This window comes from Lepidochelys kempii, chromosome 1 (assembly GCF_965140285.1).
Source record: "Lepidochelys kempii isolate rLepKem1 chromosome 1, rLepKem1.hap1, whole genome shotgun sequence".
Lineage (NCBI taxonomy): Eukaryota > Metazoa > Chordata > Testudines > Cheloniidae > Lepidochelys > Lepidochelys kempii.
In genome coordinates, this window is record NC_136380.1 from 255,863,818 (window position 1) to 255,881,775 (window position 17,958).

At 42.0% G+C, this 17,958-nt stretch overlaps 1 protein-coding gene across 5 annotated transcripts in view; it reads right to left on the reverse strand.

Moving 5' to 3' along the window:
• LARGE1 (LARGE xylosyl- and glucuronyltransferase 1) overlaps positions 1-17,958 on the reverse strand; it is a 367,385-nt gene that overhangs the window by 155,050 nt on the left and 194,377 nt on the right. The gene's annotated exons all lie outside the window — the stretch shown is intronic.

Below are 17,958 nucleotides of genomic sequence, written 5' to 3' on the forward strand. Positions count from 1 at the left end.
GTTTTTAAGCCAACATCAGAAATGTACTAAAGTTTCTAAAAGCTTGAATCAAAAAGTAAGTTCTTTGAGGCCCCAGCTTCACTGAATATACTTAAAATTAAACCAGCCTTTCCAACCTTGTTGAATCCTTTTACGAGAAAGTGTGTGTGTCTTGGTAAAATTAAAATACACTTTTAATCCAAAACCCCAAGTGTATTTTACATTGCTTTCATTTTCAGACCAAAGCGAAACAATTCTGTTTGCCATTCCCAGAAACGACCAACTCTGAGAAGACAGAACAAATGCTTTTCCATCTCTTTATATTTAGCGGGGTTTGGAGGTCTTATGTTGGTCAACAGGTCCACATTTCAAAATGTTGGTCACTTGGGAACAATGGGACAAGAAACTGGTATAACCCTTTACTCTGAAAGCTGACAAAGGCCTTCCTACCAAATGTCATCTCACTCCAGTTCTTATCACTCCTAACTGCTGTCATGTGGCATCATACAGAACTGGTCAAAAATGAGGAGGAAAAGGATGGAATTTCAAAAATTTTCAACAAAAATTTGAAACTTTTTGACCAAAAATGGGACAAAATTCAAAGCCTTTCCACAAAGTCTCAGGTAATTTTTTCAAAAGTACCTAAAGTGACTTAGGAACCAAAATCTCATTTTTAAAAGTGAAAGACACTCAGGTTCCTAAGGTCTGGTGTATACTTAAAATATTGGTTGACCTACTTACACCACGTGGAGGTGGTATGTGAAAAAATTCAACACCGGAACACCATAGTTCAAATGATTTAAGCACTGATACAGACCTGGCTAGGGTGACAGAAGAATACTTCTGTTGACCTAGTTACCATCTCTTGGGGTACATTACCTGCATTGACAGAACAACTCTTTTCATCACTGTAGGAAGCATCTACACTGTTGTAGTCACCGTAGCGCTTATAGTGTAGACATAGTCAATGCATCTTTCAGGTTTTCAATAAGACATAGGTTCCTAAATGCCAAAAGCCACATTTGAAAATGGGACTTTGGCTCTTAAGTCACATGCTTTTGAAAATTTTACCTTAGTCTCATGTCTGATGTTCCTCCTGTCTAATGTCTTACAGAGCATTCACTAAGTCCTGAAGTCTTCACTCAGTTTTCACTCAAGCATGGCTCCCATTGCTTCAGTTAAAATTTTGACTGTGGGAGGCCTGGGCACGGATGGATTCAGAATTTGCCAGCATGCTAAGCGCTGAAGAAGTTAGCACCAGGCAGACATGTATAAAGCTCTCTCTTATTTCTAACAGTGATCAGGTTTATTTTATTGTTTCAGATCACTTCACTAGCACCTCTGAATTACTATCGGAGATATTTTTTGCATAGAAGAGCCAATTTCTCCTCCCCCTCGGAAAAACCTTTCCATTGCAAAACAAATGCCTGAACATGACTTGGAATTTGGATAAGTGGGAGAGGAAAGGCTAGGAATAGCTGCTTAGGCTGGACTGCTATAATGCATTTCTCTTCTAATATACAGTACAAGTTTGATTTACACTATAACTAGAGCTCTGCTGATATAAGATGACCTGCTCCATTCCCTTTAAAACAGAATATAGATGAAAGCTGTGCCCTATCAGTTTTCAGCACCACAGACAGACCTTTACACCCCTGTGCAGATGGCAGATACTGAAGCAACCTGTCCCATTAAAATTTTAGGCAGTAAGGTAAGAAATATCATCATATGGTCTCAAAACAAGTCCCAAAGTGAGTGAAATTTGAACAGTACTAAATGAAAATGAAGGTTTTTTTCTGAAGGGACCTCAGCCTAGCTTCTGTTTGTATGCATGAAACTTTATATGTGCAATCACTTGCATACACACTATTTTTTTAGCACTGTCACTTGCACACAGATGCAATCAAATGTACATGCACAAAACTCATTTGCTCTCACAAATAGGATTTACACGGTTATGCACTACCATTTGCACATGGAAGTGATAGTGCACAAAACACTCAGCGACGGATTCTGATCTTACCTTGGCATAAATCATCATAAGAAAAACTAGAGTAAGGGCCTTAGTGAGCAAGTCACTACAGATACACAAACACAAGCCATGTTGTAAAAAAACTGGCTTTAATAGTCCACTTCCTTACCTCATCTTTTCTCTCTTGCCATTGTCATATTGTGCATTACCAAGCTACAGTGCTTAGTAAAGAAATCTAGTTTCTTTCTTACCTAGACACACACATACAGTAGGTAATTTTGTAGGTATATAAATGAACCTTAAGTGTTTTTCAGAATTACTGTTTTTTGTTTTTGTTTTTTTACCAGGAAGAGCTGTGTAGAACCAAGAGATTAATTGGGATTCCAACCCTAAAATCAGACTTATACTCAAAACCATTTGTTGGGCCAGTTCTCTCCTCTGTATGGTGTCATGGGGAATGGACCATCACATGATGCTGTTGGTAAAGGAATATCCCCAACCCCAAATTTGGATTTTATCCTGGGTCCTGTGCCTGAAGCACCTGCCCAATCTGAACATGGGAACCAGCTCTCCACCTATACTAGTGGGATAAAAGGGTTAATGCAATTTTAAAGATTCAGGCTTGCTTTCATGAACATAATATCATCTATTCCGATGTTATTAATTTTAGATAGTATGTCCCTAGTCTAATTAGTGAAAATGCAATATTGCACTACAGTACCTCATAATATGCTTATGCAAATAAGACTAATACGGCAGGGGGTCAGAGGATTCATATATACGCAGAGACAAGCAGGGAAGGAAAAAGGTGGTGAGAATCACAAGTGTCACCTTCCAGGAGCTGCTAATTTCTTTGCATTCAGGATTCCACCCAATTTCTAATATTGCTGTCATGTGTCAATGTAGGGATGAGACTCTTTGCCTGGTAATTCGTTCAGATTTGGCACTGAGAAATGACAGTCCCACAGCACTGAAACCTATGCCATTTCGAAGGATCACTGAAAATGACATGAGTATTCCTCAGTCCAAGTGGTCCCTCAGAGCTGGTTCGGCATTTTACATTTATCCATTAAACTGGATATCCACAAGTATGACTTGGTAATTAATGATAAAGCTTGTGGGTGCAATGTATTTTTCTGATGTAGAGTTCTCTATGCCACAAATAGGAGTCCTGGATATCTCCACCAATTCCTCGTATTCACCTTTAACAAGGTCACCAAACTGCTCCTAAAAACTGGATGAGATTCCCTCTGACACCATCAGAGCTATTTCTGGGATGAGCGGCATAATTTGCTCATGGCTTCACCATCCACGAGTAATGTGTCCATTCCAAATTTGTGCCAAGACCACCTCTTTATATTGCACAACACAATCATGTATTCTTTCTCTCTGTATGTTTTATATATTCACATGGAAAAAACATTAATTAGAACATAAAGGTTGCAAAGACAAGCACTTAAAAGTTAAGGACAGAATTAAAGTTAAGTAAGGTTTCCTGGCCACAGATTCTTGTAAAATTCTGCAACCTACAAGACATCCCCTACATTTCAGATAACGTGTGACAAAAATAGACTCTTTTATTTGTACAAATATTTTGCTGCAGATTACAAATCACCTTGACTTTTAACATCACAAAAAATGACCCAGTTACATTATGTTTGAGAATCATTTTACCTTACATGTAGTATCAGTCAGTTCCATAGCAACCAATATCCCCAGAAGATACAGAACAAGTAGGAAAGCAGGGGGACTGTAAAAGACGTGACTGAAAGGGAGGTGGTGATATATTCTGTAAATTATACAGTTACCAACTAAGAGGATGCTAGGAATTATAGAATCATAGAAATGTAAGACTGGAAGGTACCTTGAGAGGTCAACTGGTCCAGCCCCCTGCACAAAGGTAGGGCCAATTATACCTAGACCATCTCTGACAAGTGTTTGTGTAACATATTCTTAAAAACCTTCAATTACAGGAATTCCACAACCTCCCTTGGAAAAAACAATGAGGAGTCCTTGTGGCACCTTAGAGACTAACAAATTTATTTGGGCATAAGCTTTCATGGGCTAAAACCCACTTCATCAGATGCATGGAGTGGAAAATACAGTAGCAGGTATATATACACAGTACATGACAAGATGGGAGTTGCCTTACCAAATGGGGGGTCAGTGCTAACGAGGCAATTCAATTAAAGTAGGCTATTTTCAACAGTAGAATACCAAGGGAGGAAAAATCTTTTTTGTAGTGGTAATGAGGGTGGCCCATTTCAAACAGTTGACAAGAAGGTGTGAGTAACAATAGAGGGAAATTAATACGTGTCTCTAAGGTGCCATAAGGACTCCTCATTGTTTTTGCTGATACAGACTAACACGGCTACCACTCTGAAACCTCCCTTGGAAACTTATTCCAGTACTTAACTATCCCTATTGTTGGAAAGTTATTCCTATTATTTAACCTAAACCTCCCTTGTTGCAGATTAAAACAATTACTACTATAATTACTACTATAACCTTCAGTGGACTTGGAGGACAAATGATTACCGTCCTCTTTATAACAGCCCTTAACATACTTGGAAGAATTATCAAGTCCACCCTCTTATTTTTGTAGCTCTCCTCTTGACTCTCTCCTATTTGTCCACATCTTTCTTAAAGTGTGAGACCCAGACCTGGAGATAGCACTCTAGTTGAGGACTCACTAGTGCCCAGTAGAATGGGACAATTATTTATTCAGTACCACTGTTAATACACTCCAGAAAGATAGTAGCCTTTTTAGCAACCGCATCACATTGTTGACTCATCTTCAATTTGTGATCCACCATAACCCCCAGATCTTTTTCAGCAGTATTACTACCTAGCCCGTATTCCCAATTTTGTAATTGGGAGTTTGATTTTTCCTTCCTAAGTGTAGTACTTTTCATTTGTCCTTATTGAATATCATCTTGTTGATTTCAGACCAATTCTCCAATACGTCAAGGTTGTTTTGAATTCTAATCCTGTCCTCCAAAGTGCTTATAATCCCTTCCATCTTTGAGTCATCTTTACATTTTATAAGCATATTCTGCACTCCATTATCCAAGTTGTTAATGAATATATTGAACTGTACGAGATGCAAGACAGACTCTTGAGGAACCCCACTAGATAAGTCCCCCCACTTTGACAGCAAACCATTGATAATTAATCTTTGATTACATCTTTTAACCAGTTATGCATCCACTTTATAGTAATTTCATCCAGACCATATTTCCCTAATTTGTTTATGAGAATGATGTGTGGGACTGTGTGAAAATCCTTACTAAAACCAAGATATGGCTATCACCTCTGCACCTTTCCCCCCATCCTCTAGGTCAGTAATCCTGTCAAAGAAGGAAATTAGGTTAATTTGGTATGTTTGGCACTTGACAAATGCATACTGGCTATGATTTATAACCCTATTATCCTAGTGGCTTACAAACTGACTGTTAAATAATTTGTTCCAGTATTCTTCCAGGTTAGGCTGACTGTCTATAATTCCCCAGATCGTCTTTCTCCCTGCCCTCCTTCTAATGACAGGTCCTATGTCCTCCATGAATTCTCAAAGATAATGTTAGATGGGGTGGGATCTGAGTTATCCAGGAAAGAATTTTCTGTAGTATCTGGCTGGTGAATCTTGCCCATGTGCTCAGGGTTTAGCTGATCACCATATTTGGGGTCGGGAAGGAATTTTCCTCCAGGGCAGATTGGAAGAGGCCCTGGAGGTTTTTCGCCTTCCTCTGTAGCATGGGGCACGGGTCACTTGCTGGAGGATTCTCTGCTCCTTGAAGTCTTTAGACCACAATTTGAGGACTTCAATAGCTCAGACATAGGTGAGAGGTTTTTCGCAGGAGTGGGTGGGTGAAATTCTGTGGCCTGCGTTGTGCAGGAGGTCAGACTAGATGATCATAATGGTCCCTTCTGACCTTAGTATCTATGAATCTATGAATGGTTCTGAGATTGTTTCACATGGTTCTGTAAATACCCTAGGTTGCATTTCATCAGGCCCTGCAAACCTGAATACATCTAACTTATCAAAATAGTCTGTAACCTGTTCTTTCCCTATTTTGACTTGCAGTTCTTGCTCACTGTTAATGTTAATTATATTAAGTATCTGGTCATAATTAACCTTTTTAGTGAAGACTGAAGCAAAATATACCTCAGCCTTCTTGATGTTGTCTGTTATTAGCTCTCCTTCCCCACTAAATAGTAGGTCTACATTTTCCTTCATTTATTATGTCCCTTCCCAGGTAAATTTGTTTTGTGCCTTAGCTTTTCTGATTTTGTGCCTACATGCTTGTGTTATCTCTTGTACTCATCTTTGTGCAATTTGACCATATTTCCACTATTTGTAGAATTCTTTTTTTTTATTTTCAGGTAATGAAAGAGCACCTGATGGAGCCATATTGACCTCTTACTATTCCTCTTAGCTTTCCTTTGCATCAGGATAGTTTGCAGTTGCACCTTTAATATGATTTTGTATAGAAACTGCGAGCTCTCCTGAACTCCTTTTTTTCCTAAGATTTTCTTCCCATGGGAGGTTACCTACCAGTTCTCTGAGTTTGTAAAAGTCGTCGTCTTCTTTTTTTTTTTTTAAGTCCATTGTCCTTATTCTATTGCTCCCACTCCCTCCTTTCCTTAAAATCATCAAATCTATCATTTCATGATCGCTTTCAGCCAGATTGCCTTCAACCTTCAGAATGACAATCAAGGAAGGGCAGGAGCAATGTAAAAACAAGATTCTCCAGCAGTAGGAACAATGGTCAGTGTGTCTAGGTCTAGGAATATAGACCCACATTAGATCTGAGAGAACTATGGCTCTAAATTGAGTTTGGATATTAGCATGAGGAATAGGATGAAAGCATGTGACCAAATGGAAAAAAAATCATGAGAAAGGAGGATTGTTTGGGTTAAACTTGTAGTGACCCTTGAAATACCAGTGTTATCTTATTTAAGGTTTGGGTTGGGAAAACATGGCTAACTGGGTACCAGGTGCAGTAAATAATTAGTTATACACCTCTACCCCGATATTACGTGACCTGATAGAACACGAATTCGGATATAACGCGGTAAAGCAGCACTCTGGGGGGCGGGGCTGCGCGCTTCAGCGGATCAACATGTCTGGCTCCGACACGATGCTCTGAGTGGTGTGTAAAGGGTGCCGGGCCGGGGCCGAGGGGTTGGATAAGGGGCAGAGGATCTTGGGGGGCAGTCAGGGGACAGGGAGGGTTGGATGATTTGGAGGTTCTGGGAGCGGGGCAGTCGGGGGACAGGGGCATGGGAGTCCCGGGGGGGCTTGTCAGGGGGCGGGGGTGTGGATAGGGGTCGGGGCAGTCAGGAGACAGAGAGCAGGGGGGTTGGGTAGGGGGTGGGGTTCTGGGGGTGATTAGGGATGGGGGGGGTTTCTGGAGGGGGCGGTCAGGAGACAAGGAGCAGGTGGGCTTAGATAGGGGGTGGGGTCTTGCGAGGGGTGGTTGGGGCGGGGGTCTCTGGAGTGGGTGGTCAGGGGACAAGGAGCAGGTGGGCTTAGATAGGGGGTGGGGTCTTGTGAGGGGTGGTTGGGGCGGGGGTCTCTGGAGTGGGTGGTTAGGGGACAAGAAGCGGGGGGGTTGCATGGGTGGGGGGTTCTGAGGGGTCAGTCAGGGGTCAGAAAGTGACTATTAATAACGGAAATGCTTGAGGCCAAAGCAAGTTCGATATAACGCGGTTTCACCTATAACGCAGTAAGATTTTTTGGCTCCCGAGGACCGCATTATATCGGGGTAGAGAAGTATAAACTTGTTTTGAAAAGAACTGCTTAATCCAGTAACTAGAGGAAAAATATGACAAACTGAGATAAGAAGAAAACCTTGAAGGGAACAAGGTTCAGCCCTAAAGTCACTCATCTAGGTTTAGCAAAGGTCCGATAAACAGCAGTGACATCACTTGTTTGTTATAGTATATGAAAAGCAAGGTTGTTCATGGGTTTCTTTTTCAGAGCTTTCCCTTACACCTCTGGAATCACACTATGACAGGAAGGTGTCGCCAGGGCCTCTACCTGTTGTTAAGTATTTTGGCCAGTTCTTATAACTGTATTGTTGCTAGGGTATAGAATATAGGCATATATACTTGTATTTTGTTTGTAACCAACACCAAGTGGCCTTTGGGCTGGTAAAGGAGCGATGAATTGGGGTAAACATGAATAAAATTATTAGGAAAATTATTTCCAATACAGTGCTAGTGTAAACTGTTGCCTCAAAAGCATGTTTAACCACGTTGAGACCATATCTGAAAAAAGAAGGTGGATGAAACATCATGCCAACAGACATCCTGTCTCCCCCACTGCTCCCACTGTTGCAAAATGTTAAGCAAATAAGCCTAATGTAGACCACAAGGCCTCAGAATAAAATAAGCCCCATTTGCAAATCTGCAGGGTCCTCTCTGTTAATTCAGGACAGCTGCTATTTCAGAGAGAGTCACACACATGGAGCTGTCACATTTTTTCTTCCACAAAGATGCTTGAGTCTGGTTTTGTACACTCTAGATCAACATTCACAATAGCTCTCCCAAAGCTAAACCTTGTGCTGTGCCAGCTCAGAGAACTATAGCAATCATTTTAAAAAATGGTTACTCTCCCACCTCACCCCCTCAAAGATAGCTGACAGAAGAGATTCCCTGCGGATTTTTCCTCATGGATATTGATTACCCTCTAGTTCTAAATGAAGTATCTAAATGAGCATGAGAGGCAGGAAGCACATAGCCCTAGTAATCTGCAGACATTCTGCACTCATTAAGGAAAGCACCTGCTTAAGTCCCACTGGGTTCAATGAAACTTAAACACATGCTTACACACCCTTCTCAAGAGGGATGCTTTCCTGAATCAGGGTGTTTAAGCAGGATTGTAAATGCTACTTTTGAGGCGCTTGGATAGGGCCGAGCTATGAGGGGAGGAGCCAAATTGAGGGTCACAAAGCAGCCTCTGACTGGCTTTCCAGTAAGAGAGGAAAGAGGGGACCTGGTGCAGTAGGGGAGGGAAGAGCTCTCTAGTCAATGGGGGGGGGGATGGGACGAGAGAAGCAGCAGAGAACCAGAAAAAGCTCCTCCCCCTTCTAGAACATTCTTACTTCTGCTGCTGTGAAGGCCAAGGGAGGACTGGGAATAGCTCCCTAGTTGAAAAGCTCCCAACAGGCCCTGATACAGGTGGCTGGGAACAGAATAAATTGGGGACACTACCCACATCTTGACTACCAGAGGAATGGGGGCACCGACCAAGGGGAGAGGACAAAGAAAATAAGGGCAGGTCCCAGTTAGAGAGGGTTACAGTGTTATTGTGGATTAGGATAGAGGTCCCAACTAAGAAAGGAAAAAAGGGCAGGTTGTAGGTACACTGTGAAATTGTCTAGCAGCATGGGACCCAATTTAAAAACTGTTTGAAGGCCCATCCAAATATCAGTATACTCCTGATTGTAAGTGTTTAAAACTTCCCAGTGCTAAGGGTCATGAATTCTTCTGGATCCCTCTTACATATTAAGAGAGTGCGTCAACTGTGATCTCACAATACTAGCTTCTCACTTCTCCCCTTTGGTATATCGCTATCTATATAAAGAAAACAGAGCAGTTTTCACACAGTAAGGTAAAACATGAAAAGACAGACTTTATTTATGAAGTCTAACACTAGTGTTGGTTTCGATGTAAGCGTCCTAGGGAAAGGAAATTGAACTAGGATTTGAAGAACAAGAAGACGAGAATTACTGTACAAGCTAACACTCAAGAACACATAGGAATGTCAAACCAAAATTATGCTGAGCTGCACAGATTTCTCTTGGAGCGTTGGAGATGTAGCTTCAGCTGCCAAACCTGCAACCTGTTCTGTTATTTATTACCGGGTAAAGAGGGGGATATAACTGTGCCCGCAAGCAAAGCACTCACCTCTTCAGCCAACTGACCAGATGAGCCTGTGATGTTGATTCCTCTCCAAGCAATGCCTCTGCCCAAATAACCATAGCCAATTGCTATTTCCCTTGGGAGAACTTCTAGAATATGCAGTCTGTGTCTAGAATCCTGTGTATCCTTTGAGTTTCCTTGGCAACCAGAATGTAGCCCATATAGCAGGCTCTGGCACATGTCCATTAAACTTCACACAGTAAACTACAATTTTTTAAAATGTTATTTAATGTAAATTCTTCCCTACGTCACTTATAAAGGGGCTATGCTAGAGTATCTATGGCAGTACACAAAGAGCTTCCTGTGTACTGTTACAAAGCTTGAAAGTTTTGGCCAATGGAGAGTTTTCAATGCTTGCTCAGCCCTCAACACTTTATACTAGAAAAATGAAGGCTTTGATCTTCATTTATTTTCTCAGTGTATTCTGTGAGTAAGGCTACGAGTCAGTCATGGATTCTGTGATTTTAGGTGACCTCCACAAATTCAGCCCCGTGGTGCTGGGGCTTGGGCTTCAACAAATCCATGAATTATTGTTTATTGTCCATATCCTGCCTGTGACTTTTAATATAAATACCCATGACAAAATCTTAGCCTTAACCGTAAGCCAAGAGCATTTCTAGGTGCATGAATAATACAATTTTAAATCTCTCTCAGTAAATAAAAAGCCAATGTCACCAAAAAATTTCCCAGCCCCCAAAAAGTGGAAAATAATAAAAAAAAAAGCTCTCAAATTTCTTCCTCTGAAGAAAAAGACCGACTATAAAAACTTTGCAACATGGCTGAAGGTCAAACTCAGGCTCCGACAGGCTGCAGTGGAAAACAAATTCTAGAACTCTCCACTGAATATGCCCTGCCCTAGCAGCACTACGCCTAAGGACTGTCAGATCAAGTATCACAGATAATCTCAACTGCCAGATTGGGATGTAAGGAAGGAACTGATCCCCATTCAGGACACGCTGATCAAGATTTTCAAAAATGGGAGTGTGAATTGAAGCTCCTGAGTCCATTTGTAGGCACCTAATAAGTAAATAGCCTGAATTTCAAAAGTGCCAAGTGTCCAGCAACTCCCGTTGACTTCAACAGATGTTCAGTGTTTTTGAAATTCAGGCTACTTACTTAGATGCTTATACATAGATATAAAAGCCTAACTTTACATACTTGTTTTTGAAAATCGTGGCCACTGATCACAAGACTCAAAGGGTTTTTTTTTTTTTTTTATGAGTCAAAACCACTATCATGAATTGCACTCAGAAATGAACTGCACTGCACTCGATGGAGCAGAGGTGCCACTCAAAGTGACAAGTGTTGCTAAGTAAACAAACACCCACATTCTTTGCCAGCTGAAGTAGCCCATGAAGAGTAACTCCATCTACATATGCCTTAGGAAATGCTACTGGAAATTCTGATGAGAGTCAAACTATTACAGTAGAGTAGTTCCATTAAACAAAACTACATTTGCTCAGTCTGACAGATATCTTGCTGCAGAAAGTAGATAATTGTGTCCACACCTGTTTGGATTACACTATTGATAGCTCTGTTGCTGCTGTGCACAGAAATATATATATTTACCAATTGGGGCTCTGGCAGCCAACCTGTATTTAGCACAGGGCTGTTAGAGCTGTGGTTATCACACTGCTATTAAATTGGAGGAAAATACTGTTTGGTTTTTAGTGATCATCAATTTACTCAGCAGGGTCGGAAAACAACTTGAAATAGCAACACAAAGCTTAAAATGAAGGACGGGGGGTGGGGGGGGGAACAAAATCTAATGGTTAACCCTGGATGAGGATGTTTCTTTATGTAATTAACAGAGAAAGCTGGGCCATTTTCCTAATCACAGTGTTTTTAAATTCACATAGGGAGAAGCAGTTCGTTCTGCATTGAATTTTTCCCATGCCCCTCCTCAGACCCATGAAAACATACCTTGTACTCGTGGTACTAATACAGATCAAGGCTGGCTCCACAACAGTCTCTCCTTCCCTACCACAACAGCCCTCTGAGGTGGGGATTTGTTTTTTTGGGGAGAGAGTGGGGGTGGTGGAGGGCTGATCTGACTCCCACTATAAAATTCCTATTTCCTTCAAGGGGAGAAGGAATCAAGAACAAGACCGTTGTCAAAACTGGGTTAATTTAGTATTTGTTAATAGACAAGGTTTGGAGTGGGAAGGTGAGAATTCGGTATGAGTGAAATTCATGCCTGTCTTTTCAAGTAAATTTAAAAATATGTTAAAAACCAGGAAAAGAAAAACCCGCTGAGAGATCAAATTCTGTATGAGTGAAGAGCAAAGAATGAAAAATATGATTATTGCTAATAACAATTTCACCAGGACAAGTGCCAGTATGACTCTCTTTGCAAGTCACCTCTGAAAATGCAGTGCCTTTGCTTAGTCCTTGTAGTATATTCAGCAAACATTAACAAAAGGTCATGTTTTAATTTTAAATCCTATAACTTTAACCTTGAATCTGTTTTTCCCCCCTGGATGATTCACAGGCAGCGATTATATTGATATTCCCCCCCATAACAGGTCCTTACTATTTATATGAATGGTTGTCAAGGAAACTAGGTGCCGAGGAAAGCTGTATAACTTGTCTAGATTTAGAATTTCTTGTGCATGAGAGCCCCATACAAAAAACAGAAAAATAAATGTCCCTGAAAAACAACCTCAGGAATATCTGGCTTTCTGCAATTTTATTATTTTATAATTACTTTATTTTATTTATGTTGGGTTTTTTGTTATGACTCAGCATAAAGTTTGGTGACCTTAACAGAATTCTGACTTATCTCCTGCTTTGGGAACAGATAATATCTCCCATACACATATGCAACAAATCTGGATGTAACTAGTGATAGGCAAAACATTGGGATAAAAGTGGATGATTATCTGAATCTTTGGGGGATGGGTAATGTAGATAAACTGCAGATACCATACAGCAAGATACAACTGGAAATATTATTAGTAGTGTTTAATAGTATTAAATAACCAACAGCACTATGCAGCAAACAGAAATAAATAACTGCAAATTAATTCTCAGCTATTTGCAACATAAGGCAGCCTTACTGAAGTCTGGTTTTCCCTCATCTCCAAATCTTTCCCCAGTACACAGAAATCAGATAAGCGAGGAAGAAAACTTGACTCAAGAATAGCTTTTCAGCACTGGCTTCTTTAGTAACAATATAAAGCAGGTCTACAGTGGGCCATGGGAAAGTATGTACCCAACTTGCTTTAAATGTGCATAAAATTGCATATGGTCACCATAAAATAAAACAGTTTTTTTCCCCTTTCCCCATCTGCAGTAGGGAGATAGCAGGCCCCACAGCATCTTCAGAGGGTTGGTAACAATGTTCTAATCTCCCTCATGTCTTCTACAGGAGCCATCTCCTTCCTCTCAGGTCTCCATCCTGCTTTCTACTTCTACTTCCTAATTTCCTCCCTCCAAACCTAAAAGTCCCTATCTGGTTCTCTCCCCTTCTACCTCTCACTTGCTTTCTTTCGGTCTCTCTCCCACCCCCTGAGGTTCTTATCTCCCAGAGATCTCTTGCTCTGTCCAAAGCTTGAGTAACCCCTTTGTTCTTCTCCACTTCTCAGTGGAAGATCACTAATGCCCAAGTTTGGGGAGATGGAAAGGAGCGGCTAGTCACTTTTATCTGGTGCTGTACTACTACTACTTCCTGACCGCTCAGTCCCAACATGACGAGACAGTCGGCTGGAGATGGAGGAGGTAAGAATTGTAGCGAGTATCCCGAGAGGCCAGACAGAGCAGTGTGATTTGCCAACCTCCCTCTCCTAGTTGTCCGGGCATATCTGAGCATGTGGCTGTATTTTAAAGAAGCCTTATTGAGAGCGCAGGAACAAACCATCCTGATGTGCAGAAAGAATAGCAAATATGGCAGGCGACCAGCTTGGCTCAACAGAGAAACCTTCGGTGAGCTTTAACAAAAAAAGGAAGCTTACAAGAAATGAAAATTTGGACAGATGACTAGGGAGGAGTATAAAAATATTGCTCGAGCATGCAGGGGTGTAATCAGGAAGGCCAAAGCACAATTGGGAGTTGCAGCTGGCAAGGGATGTGAAGAGTAACAAGAAAGGTTTCTACAGGTATGTTTGCAACAAGAAGGTGGTCAGGGAAAGTGTGGGACCCTTACTAAAGGGGGGAGGCAACCTAATGACAGATGATGTGGAAAAAGCTGAAGTACTCAATGCTATTTTTGCTTCGGTCTTCACAGACAAGGTCAGCTCCCAAATTGCTGAACTGGGCAGCACAGTATAGGGAAGAGGTGAGCACCCATCAGTGATGAAAGAACAGGTTAACGACTATTTAGAAAAGCTGGACATGCACAAGTCCCTGGGGCCGGATGCAATGCACCCAAGGGTGCTGAGGGAGTTGGCTGATGTGATTGCAGAGCCATTGGCCATTATCTTTGAAAACTCGTGGTGATCGGGGGAGGTCCCGGACGAATGGAAAAAGGCAAATACAGTGCCCATCTTTTAAAAAGGGAAGAAGGAGAATCCGGGAACTACAGATCTCTCAGCCTCACCACAGTCCCCAGAAAAATCATGGAGCAGGTCCTCAAGAAATCCATTTTGAAGCACTTGGAGGAGAGGAAGGTGACTGGGAAAAGTCAATATGGATTCACCAAGGGCAAGTCATGCCTGACCAACCTGATTGCCTTCTATGGTGAGATAACTGGCTCTGTGGATATGGGGAAAGCGGTGGATGTGATATACCTTGATTTTAGCAAAGCTTTTCATATGGTCTCCCACAGTATTCTTGCCAGCAAGTTAAAGTAGTATTAAGGTGGACAGAAAGCTAGCTAGATCGCTGGGCTCAATGGGTAGTGATCAACGGCTCGATGTCTAGTTGGCAGCCGGTATCAAGCAGAGTGCCCCAGGGGTCAGTCCTGGGGCCAGTTTTGTTCAACATCTTCATTCATGATCTAGATGATGGGATGGATTACACCCTCAGCAACTTCGTGGATGACACTAAGTTGGGGGAAGAGGTAGATACGCTAGAGGGTAGGGTTAGGATCCAGAGTGACCTACACAATAGGAGGATTAGGCCAAAAGAAATCTGATGAGGTTCAACAAGGACAAGTGCAGAGTCCTGCATTTGGGATAGAAGAATCCCATGCACTGCTACAGGCTGGGGACTGACTGGCTAAGCGGCAGCTTTGCAGAAAAGTACCTGGGAATTACACAGTGGACAAGAAGCTGGATATGAGTCAACAGTATGCCCTTGTTGCCAAGAAGGCTAATGGCACATTGCTCCTACTAATGCAGCCCACTGCCAGCAGATCAAGGGAAGTGATTATTCCCCTCTATTTGGCACTGGTGAGGCCAAATCTGGAATACTGCATACAGTTTTGGGTCCCCCACTACAGAAAGGATGTGGACAAATTGGAGAGTGTCCAGTGGAGGGCAACAAAAATGATTAGGGGGCTGGGGCACATGACTTATGAGGAGAAACTGAGGGAATTGGGGATATTTAGTCTGCAGAAGAGAAGAGTGAGGGGGGTATTTGATAGCAGCCTTCAACTACCTAAAGGGGGGGCTTTCCAAAGAGGATGGAGCTCGGCTGTTCTCAGGGGTGGCAGATGACAGAATGAGGAGCAATGGTCTTAAGTTGCAGTGGGGGAGAGCTAGGATGGATATTAGGAAAAACTATTTCACTAGGAGGGTGGTGAAGCACTGGAATGGGTTACCTAGGGAGATGGTGGAATCTCCATCCTTTGAGGTTTTTAAGGCCTGGTCTGACAAAGCCCTGGCTGGGATGATTTAGTTGGGGTTGGTCCTGCTTTGAGCAGGGGGTTGGTCTGGATGACCTCCTGCGATCTCTTCCAACCCTAATCTTCTATGATTCTTTGACTCCCACAGCAGGCTGGAGATGAAGGCTGCAAACCACCATTTTTTCTAGCAGTCAACCAGGAAAAGCAGAGACATGGGAGAAGGATTAGAAAAACCTGAGCATCTCACCAAAAGCTGTAGGTAAGACAGAGCTGGCTAAAGTTTGGCCTGGCATCAAACAAAATCCACGGCTGCCCTCTCCCTTCATCTCCATATAAAGAAAAGACAGCTCAATTGCATACGATAACTGACAGCGAGCGCAAACCAGCAGTTTGTTCTAATCCATCAAGGAAGATTAAAAATCTATGAAAATATAACTGTAGGCTGTTCTATGTTTTTAAGTATTGTGACAGGGTTGGGCCAGATGGCTACAGGAGAGTGATAGAAAGCAGATATATTAGCCCCAGGCTAAGTAGGTCCCTTTTCCCTGGGTAAGGTAACAGGGAAGGTTCCAGAACAATCAGGAACCTTCTGGAGTCCATTAAGACAGGCTGATTAGAACACCTGCAGCCAATCAAGAAGCTGCTAGAATCAATTAAGGCAGGCTAATCAGGGCACCTGGGTTTAAAAAGGAGCTCACTTCAGTTTGTGGTGTGCGTGTGAGGAGCTGGGAGCAAGAGGCACTCGGAGCTGACAGTGAGAACGCAGACTGTTAGAGGATTGAGGAGTACAAGCATTATCAGACACCAGGAGGAAGGTCCTATGGTGAGAATAAAGAAGGTGTTTGGAGGAGGCCATGGGGAAGTAACCCAGGAAGTTGTAGCTGTCGTACAGCTGTTCCAGGAGGCACTCTAAACAGCTGCATTCCACAGGGCTCTGGGCTGGAACCCGGAGTAGAGGGCAGGCCCGGGTTCCCCCCAAACCTCCCAACTCCTGGTCAGACACAGGAGGAGTTGACCTGGACTGTGGGTTCACGAAAACGGCCAAACTGAGGGCTGCCGTGAATCTCCGAGGCAAGCAAATCCGCCAATAAGCGCAAGGCCCACCAAGGCAGAGGAGGAACTTTGTCACAGTCTGCAAATACATGTTTATTAGCTGCAGCCATCAGAGGTCTGGCAAGCTTCCAAGCAATTCTTGGGGTCAAAGTGTGGAGCCATCCAATCTACATTTTGCATGGTGTCAAGATATAAACTGATATGTCGCCCGGGTCCACTGACCAGAATAAAGCACAATACGCTCTCCTCTATAATTGCACATTATTTATTATTCAAGGTCAAGAATACAATCAATCAGTCGTAAAAAAATTATAGTTGAAGTGGGAGCTTTTGCTTTAGTGGATTTTTGGGCAAAAGTCTCATGAGCCTATTTTAGGGTGATAAAAGTGGGTAAAATAGCCTTACCTGAAATTAGTGGTGTTAGCCAAGAGATGCCTGTCATAGAAGTGACCGTCTAAAATAATAGCTAGCATGTGATTTTTTCCCTTTTAATATGGGACACTCTAGTTGTGTGTGTCTCGTACAGGACAGAATATAGTGTGATGCAACTGGTAAGTGGTGCAGAAGAAACTGCTTTAAGGGAGAAGGTGCTCATACGGAGCCAATGCCAGATTGATGACACCATGATAACTCTGATGGAATGATCAAATAGATAAGTAATTTGTCTTTATCTTTATTCAGAAGGTAAATATCTCAGAAGGTAATTATCTCAGATTTTTACCCACCCCCGCCTCTTTACTTTTAGTTTTTTGCTCTCAGAACATAACTAGAGGGACTTCAAAAGCTCAAAATTCAGTATCAGTAACATCTCAACAGCAGGTGGCACACACTTACCTGCTGGTGAGGAATAAACGACTTATTCCGTTAGGAACCACCAGTTCCTTTATTTTCAGCAAAAGCAAAGTATTAGCAGAAAAATAAATCATTCCCATCACTGCAGGAATAGAGGACAGGTGAGTGGGGAATCTATTACATTGCAATTACTTCTCTAAGAGCTCAAGAATTACAGGGAGGAATTTTATTTTTTCCAACATTAACTATGATAATAGATTCTCATTCTTGGAAACTAAAAGCTCCAGGAATGCAGTCTGGGGAAAAACACACTGACAATGAATAAAACTTATTATAGTTATGAGCAAGCAACATTAACAATAACCCAAAGAGGCATTGAATGTAATGGTACAGAAATGTATTATTTTTTGTTTTCAACAGAAAGAGACAAGATCTCTCTCAAACAATACAAAACTAACTAGAGGAACATTCTGAAAAAAATTAATACATAATGGGGGTAAGAGAGAAG